Raw genomic sequence first — 8,282 nt, 5'->3', positions numbered from 1 at the left:
GAGGGGATGTGTGGGCCAGGGTTGGATGTGTGCGTGCTGTGATCGCTTGGGTAGACTGCCACCTTGTGGCCTTGCCTTGTGAGTGCAGTTTTCTACTTCGCAAGAAGATCTCTAACCTGCTGATTTCTCCCCTCCCCCCTCCTCCCCTCTCACTGAGCAGCAGGCCTTGTTACTGGAGCAGCAGAGAATCCACCAGCTGAGGAACTACCAGGCGTCCATGGAGGCTGCCGGCCTGTCAATCACCTTCCCAGGGCACCGCCCCCTCTCCAGGGCCCAATCGTCTCCTGCCTCCTCCTTCCCCATCAGCCTCTCGCCCCCCGACCCGCCCGCTAAGCCTCGCTTCACCACAGGTGAGACACGCACGCACACGCCACGCTCACTCTCCGCTCATCCACGGGAACAGGAAGTGGACCTTCATGTCCTGACGTGTGTGTGTGTGTAACCATGTGTGTGTGTGTGTTCCAGGTCTGGTGTATGACTCCCTCATGCAGAAGCACCAGTGCATGTGCGGGAGCACCAACACACACCCGGAACATGCCGGACGCATCCAGAGCATCTGGTCCAGGCTGCAGGAGACTGGACTCAGGGCGCAGTGTGAGGTACACACACACATTCACACACACACCCTGGGTTCTCACTCCATATACTGTATGTTAAGCATCTGGCTTTACTAATGCTGTTGATGTAATAAAGACTAGTTGCATTCCTGTGTGTGTGTCAGTGTATCCGAGGGAGGAAGGCTACTCTAGAGGAGCTGCAGATGGTTCACTCTGAAGCTCACGTTCTGCTGTACGGAACCAACCCTCTCCGACAGAAACTGGACTGTGAGAACTACACACACACACACTCACACACACAGACACACACACAGACACACTCACACACACAGACACAGACACACACACACACAGACACACACACACACACAGACACACACAGACACACACAGACACACACCATGTGTACGTGTGAAGGTGGTGTTAGTAACTCTGTGTCTGCTCTCGGCAGGTTCAGTCACCCCCATGTTTGTGAGATTACCATGTGGAGGAGTGGGGGTAAGTATCCTCCTCTCTCCTCTCCTCTCTCCTCTCCTCTCTCCTCTCCTCTCTCCCTGCCCTCAGGACCCTGTCTAACTCCCTAATCCTGTGTGTGTGTGTGTGTGTTTCCAGGTGGACAGTGACACCATCTGGAACGAGGTCCACTCCTCCAGTGCTGCCCGGCTAGCCGTGGGCTCCGTGGTGGAGCTGGTGCTGAAGGTGGCCACCGGGGACCTGAAGGTGACTACAAAGACCAAGACTCTCATCCCTTCGGGAAGCTTCCATTGAATGCAATACATGTGTAAGGCACTCTGGGTAATGTAGTCTTTGTTTTGCTTCCCCCCCAGAACGGGTTTGCGGTGGTTCGACCACCAGGTCACCATGCAGAGGAGAGTACCCCCATGTAAGTTCAGGGTTTATTCACCTCTTCATGACTCATTCTGTTGTTTAAGACTTCTGATTTGCCATTCATCTCTCTCTCCCGGACTTTCTCAATACGCTCCTTCAACACCTGATTTGTTCTGTTATCTTTCTCTCTCCTCTATGTCTCCCTATGTCTCTCTCTCTCTCTATGTCTCTCTCTTTGTCTCAGGGGTTTTTGTTATTTCAACTCTGTGGCCATCGCTGCCAAGGTGCTCCAACAGAGACTCAACGTGAGCAAGATCCTCATCGTGGACTGGGTGAGAGTGTGTGTGTGTGTGTGTGTGTGGAGACCAGCTGTGTGTGTGTGTGTGTGTGTGTGTGTGTGTGTGTGTGAGTGTGTGTGGAGACCAGCTGTGTGTGTGTGTGTGTGTGTGTGTGTGTGTGTGTGTTTGTGTGTGTGTGTGGAGGACTGGGTCTAATACATTCCCTGCGCGTGTGTGTGTATGACGTCATCCAGGATGTTCACCATGGCAACGGAACCCAGCAGGCCTTCTACGACGACCCCAACGTTCTCTACCTGTCACTCCATCGCTACGACGACGGAAACTTCTTTCCTGGGAGCGGAGCGCCTGACGAGGTACCTGCCGTAGGGAGAACCTGTAGCTCCGCCCCTGTTCACCTCCAGTATCACGGAGCACACACCCGTCCTGTTACACCCGTCCTGTTACACCCGTCCTGTGACACCCGTCCTGTTACACCCGTCCTGTGACACCCGTCCTGTTACACCCGTCCTGTTACACCCGTCCTGTGACACCCGTCCTGTTACACCCGTCCTGTGACATCCGTCCTGTTACACCCGTCCTGTTACACCCGTCCTGTTACACACGTCCTGTAACACCTGTCCTGTTCTCTCGGCTGTCAGGTCGGAAGTGGGGCTGGCGTGGGGTTTAACGTCAACGTAGCATTTACCGGAGGTCTGGACCCCCCCATGGGAGACGCAGAGTACCTCGCTGCCTTCAGGTGAGACACACACTCACACACTCTCACACACTCTCACACACTCTCACACACACTCACACACTCTCACACACACTCACACACACACTCACACACTCTCACACACTCTCACACACACTCACACACTCTCACACACACTCTCACACACACTCACACACACACACTCTCACACACTCTCACACACACTCACACACTCTCACACACACTCTCACACACTCTCACACACACTCACACACACTCACACACTCTCACACACACTCACACACACTCACACACACTCACACACACTCACACACTCTCACACACACTCTCACACACACTCTCACACACACTCACACACTCTCACACACTCTCACACACACTCACACAGTCTCACACACACTCACACACTCTCACCTTTCCCCTCAAGCTCTTTAATTCCCCCCCTCTCTCTCTCTCTCTCTGTCTGTCTGTCTGTCTGTCTCTGTCTGTATGTCTCTCTCTCACTGTCTGTCTCTCTGTCTGTCTCTCTCTCTGTCTCAGGACGGTGGTGATGCCCATAGCTAATGAGTTTGCTCCAGATGTGGTCCTGGTGTCGTCAGGGTTCGATGCTGTGGAGGGTCACCCTCCGCCTCTAGGGGGCTACGTCCTCACCTCCAGATGTACGTAGGACCGCATCACACTTTCACCACCACCCGCCGTGCCCTCTCGCGGGGCGGCGTCATCGTGACGACGCGACGGCGTCTCAATCCCCCCGCATGCTGTGTGTGTGTGTGTGCCCCGCAGGTTTCGGTTATCTGACCCAGCAGCTGATGACCCTGGCGGGGGGGCGGGTGGTGCTGGCGCTGGAGGGAGGGCACGACCTCACGGCCATCTGCGACGCCTCGGAGGCCTGCGTGGCAGCCCTGCTGGGACAGGAGGTGAGGGAGGGAGGGAGGGAGAGGGGGAGAGAGAGAGAGAGAGAGAGAGAGAGAGAGAGAGAGAGAGAGAGAGAGAGAGAGAGAGAGAGAGAGAGAGAGAGAGAGGGAGGGCTGGAGGGAGGGAGGATTTGGCAGTACTTTCAAAACTTTGTTTGAATCAGGGCACTGTGTCTGTGTGTGTGTGTGTGTGTGTGTGTGTGTGTGTGTGTGTGTGTGTGTGTGTGTGTGTGTGTGTGTCCAGCTGGACCCACTCCCCGAGGCGGTGTTGGAGCAGAGGCCCAACGTCAACGCTGTGAGGTCCATAGAGAAGGTTCTGGAAACGCACAGTGAGTGATATCTACCATCAGGCCCTGTTGAGTTTACCTGACAACCCTGTGAACGTGCGTATACACAGACCATATCACGTATGTGTGGGGAGTCAGGTGGCTGAGCGGTTAGGGAATCGGGCTAGTAGTTTGAAGGTTGCTGGTACGATTCCCAGCCAATGACGTTGTGTCCTTGGGCATGGCACTTCACCCTACTTGCCTTGGGGGAATGTCCCTGTACTTACTGTAAGTCGCTCTGGATGAGAGCGTCTTCTAAATGACTAATGACTGTGTTTCTCCCTGACACACCTCGGTGGGTAGGTAAGTACTGGTGCTCGCTCCAGCGCCGCTCCCCCAGGGTGCCCCAGTCGCTGTACGAGGCCCAGAGAGGAGACTCCGAAGAGGCAGAGGCCGTCAGTGCCATGGCCTCTCTCTCCGTGGCCAACAAACTCATGGACACCAGGTAAGGCCGGCCGCAGTCCCTGCTTCTCATCAGACAAATGAGGAGAAACAAGTACCTTGAAGTGGAAGTAAACACGACCCTTCGTGTAAAAATGTTTTTTTTTTTTAAGATCCTGGTGAAGAGATGTTGTGGGTTGGGCGATATTCATGAATATTCAAGTTTTATTCAAGCATTCATTCATGTTGAAATGAGGCATTCTAATTAAAACAGCCAATTATCATACACAAACGCTCCCTGTGATATGTATAATTATTTAATTATAATTATTGAATATCCATATAGTATTACATACTATATGATATCCATCATATGTGTTTATTGTTCCCCAGGCCGGAGGAAGAACCCATGGAGCAGGAGCCGCCGTTGTAGGTGGGAAACATAAGGGCGTTGCACCACGAGTGTTGGCCTTTACAGCTCAGTGACTTCCTCTGGAGAGGGTCTCCATTGTCCCTTTCATTTAGACCCCTCCCCCATGCCACGTCCGTCACGTTGACAGGCGGCCCGGTCAACCAATCAGGGAGAGGGGTGGGCTCAGCCTCGTAGCAGGGAGCCAATCCGGAGACTGGACTGAATTGAGAGGGGGGAGAAAAAAAAGCCTCAGTGTCACATCATGCTTAGCGGAGCTAAGAGTTGTTAGCCTAGCCTGCTAGCCGAGCCTGCTCGCGTGGCCTGCTAGCCTAGCCTGCTAGCCGAGCCTGCTAGCGTGACCTGCTAGCCTAGCCTGCTGGCGTGGCCTGCTGGCGTGGCGGCTAACAGGCGGTTGGTTCTGGGACGGTCAGGGCCGCCGTGTTGCAGAAGAGTCACTCTCCCGCTTCGAAGCGAGGCGGTTTAGGTTGCCTTGTTTAGCTGTCCCACGAGTGGACAAACACACACCAGCTGTCGCAAACAACCTGAGGGTTATTTATCTTCTCCTTTCTCTCTGAATTTAATCTCCTCAAAAAGGAAGGTGGAGAATAGTTAGTTACTGCCTGAAGGATGTGGGTAGAAAGGACTCTCATTGGATGAGAGCCTAATGGACTTGACTGTGATTGGCGGACGATGAAGTAGTCTTTTCAAGGATTGGATTGGTGATTGTGACTGTCACCTGATTGGTCCTGCATGTACCTGTAGGATGGAAGGGTGGTGAACACAAGGAGTGCCTTGGTGAAGATTCCGATTGATATCCGGATTGTTCCAGATAAGAAGATTGCCTTAAATGATTTTCTACGAGGGAAAGAGAGAGACAGACAGACGGACATTTGTGTTCTCCTCAGGAGAACAACGGACAGATAAAAGAAACTAAAATCTTTCAGCATGTTTACCTGGAATGTGGTATTGACAATGTTTGTGTCTAACACAACTTTTCTTGAAGAGTTACTTAAATCTTTTGAATGGATCTATTTTTTTGTAAAAATCGCTACAAAAAAGTGTTGTTTTCGGCTTCACTAGATAAGGTCAAACATCGAAAGGCTCCTCAAGCCCCGTTGAAGGAGAGCTTTTAGCCTTATGTAGCTTCCCTCTAACACCCAAGACATCGCTGTGAACCATTTGAACAATTGTGATCTATTTTTTAAAAGGCATGCGTTTTAGCAGACAGACTAATCATTTCAGGATTAGAATGTTATCCAAAAAGAAATGGTCAAGAAAAACGGAAGAAAATAAAACCTGCCAAAGCATGAGTTTGCATCCAACTCTTTTGTACCACTAGCTATGGCAAGCCTACGATGAAATGATAACTATTGGCCCTGACAAATACCAGTAGGATTTTGTTTCGTAGTACAACAGATGTATTGTTTTATTTATCAGTGACAGCACCTGAAACCTTCATTGAATAAGGATTCAATTTACACAGCCGATTTTCCAGTAGATAACTATCTTAGTTAACTCTTGTGTTTTCATCAGTCTTGTAAATTGAATTGAACATATTTTAAAGGCAATAGACCTTTTCTATTTTATAACTACAATATTATTTTCACGTGAATATTGATTTACTATATCATCCGAGTTTTGATTTATTTCTGCAATTCCATATTTTGTTGTGTATGAATTTGAGTTTTTAAAGCATATTTTTTTCCATAATTTCTTTCTTCTATTTTGTATAGATAACGTTTTTGTGTATACGTTGCAATTTTTATAGTTACACAGTACCCTTTACACACTAATTTCTTTCTTTCTGAGCATGTTCATGTATCACAAATAACAAACTGAAGATCTTTACATCAACTGTTTACTACTTACCTGTTAATAGAAGATTTGTATATGGAAAATCTATGAATATATTCTAAATATGACAGCTATTTTGTTGTGGAAGAAAATAAATTGGGCACAGATGGTACGTAATTCCAGGAACAGTTGGTTATTATTGGCTGGACTGGATTTGAACAGTGGCACTAAAGAAACAGAACTCATCAATGATTCCCAGTAAACTGTAAGAACTGGAACACAGTGCAATGAAGCATTTTTGAACAATTATACAAACTGTCAAAAATTTTAAAGCATACTGACAACATCAACAGCAGTCTGACTGGTATGGATAGATTTGGTATCTCACTACCAAACACGAGTATTCGGAGGGACACAGTTATTTGTTAGTTGCATTTAGAATTACTTTAAAAGCTCTACATTCTTGAATTATGTTTATTATGTCTAAGATGTAGCATAATCCCACCAAGAAAACAATACAGTTAAGTTAGAAACACACCAGTTCAGGACCATCACATGTGTGTTGTCATTTCATTGTGTTTGTCTCAGTAAATCGTTAATGAAATACCGTAAAACATTCCTTGTTTGTATATTGTTCTTTCCTTTGGCTTTTTCTTTTCCTCTGAAATGCTGTGTTATCATTTGTTAATTTACTATTTTCTGATCCCACCACTGAAATTCTTTGCATGGATTGTGTGTTGGCATGCCTGCCTGTCTATGTAACACATTGTATTTTCAAACTTGGAGGAGAACTTTGGAGGACTGAGGGTCTTGATCGCATCCCAGAATGCTTAGCGGGACAGACTCTTATTCTCTGGGGACGTTTTGTCTACTAACAACCCAAAGTCCTCGGACTTTTCAAATTAGTCTTTTATTTCTGAAAAAAAAAAAGGAATTCAATTACCAGGCCAAACTTTACTATATATTTACACTGATGTGTGTCTCCCAAAGAATGTTTGTCAGACAATTGATAATTTGTACAAATGAGGTTTAGGCCTATCAACATCTTACGGCCTACAGAAAGAAAAATTTTAATTGGTGATGGGCATTATCAGATTGTCATACTTAGGCCAGTTTTATCTATAACCACTGTGGTTCAAGAGCAATTCTTGGTTTACAAATTGTAAATGGGGAAATGTTATTTTTATTCTAGATTTGTTTGTCTCCATTGTTGATAAATGATATTTCTGTTTTTGGGACCTATGCTTTTGAGATTTCCTCTCAGACATCAGCTATCAAATATATTTCTGAAAAATTTTACCGGCGTTGTGTGTTTATTGTTTTACGTGCTCGGCCAACAAACGAAGGAAATGTAAAAAAGAAAACCTTTTCACCTTTGTACCACTAGATGGCAACACTATTATGAATGAGCTGAATATAACTAAATCATTACATACAGCATCAGTACCTCCCCTGGAGAAGGCAATAGGGTGTAACCTTTAGTCAGTAAAATCATCATATAGTATCACATTTTTCCATCAAGAGAAAACCACCTTCTCTAAACCCTCGAAGATGCCCCGGTATCAGAAACGTTCCGTGTGTGAAGTCAGTAGAGCTGTGGCGTGCTGCATTTCTTCTTCTTAAAAGACTACATTCTAGATGGGTGATGGATTGTCACCGGTCTTCCTGTGAGGATGGGCCTTGCTGCAGAACTGCAGAACAACTTTCTGCAGAACTGCACAGTCTCTCCCTGAGAATTTTCATCCATAATTATTCAGGAGTGGACTGACTCCCACACATTCTTGTCGATGCATTTTAATTCGCTGCCCTCCGCCTGCCTTCCTAGCAACCAAGAGAGGGTACTTTCGTATCTGTGGATGTGTAAGTGTTGTACATTACCCTCTAATAATCTACACGGACAGTGTGTGGGGGGAGAGTGATTGACGGATGAAGGTAGCTATTAGAAGAAAAAGGCAAAATAAATGGTGTTGTGGACTTTCAAGGAATTAAGACGGTATGCAGAGAGTCAGAGAAAGAACCACATTACTGTAATTCTAAGATACTATTCGTGCGAGTT

General features: G+C 47.3%; 1 pseudogene; it reads left to right on the top strand.

Annotated features, from left to right (window-relative positions):
- LOC136966438 (histone deacetylase 4-like) overlaps nucleotides 1-7,516 on the top strand; it is an 18,180-nt pseudogene extending 10,664 nt beyond the window's left edge.
- The last annotated feature ends 766 nt before the right edge of the window (nucleotides 7,517-8,282 follow it).

Source organism: Osmerus mordax, chromosome 22, assembly GCF_038355195.1.
Source record: "Osmerus mordax isolate fOsmMor3 chromosome 22, fOsmMor3.pri, whole genome shotgun sequence".
In the NCBI taxonomy this organism is placed as follows: domain Eukaryota; kingdom Metazoa; phylum Chordata; class Actinopteri; order Osmeriformes; family Osmeridae; genus Osmerus; species Osmerus mordax.
The sequence above is the reverse complement of the archived record's forward strand: the minus strand, read 5'-3'. Positions and strand labels throughout refer to the sequence as shown.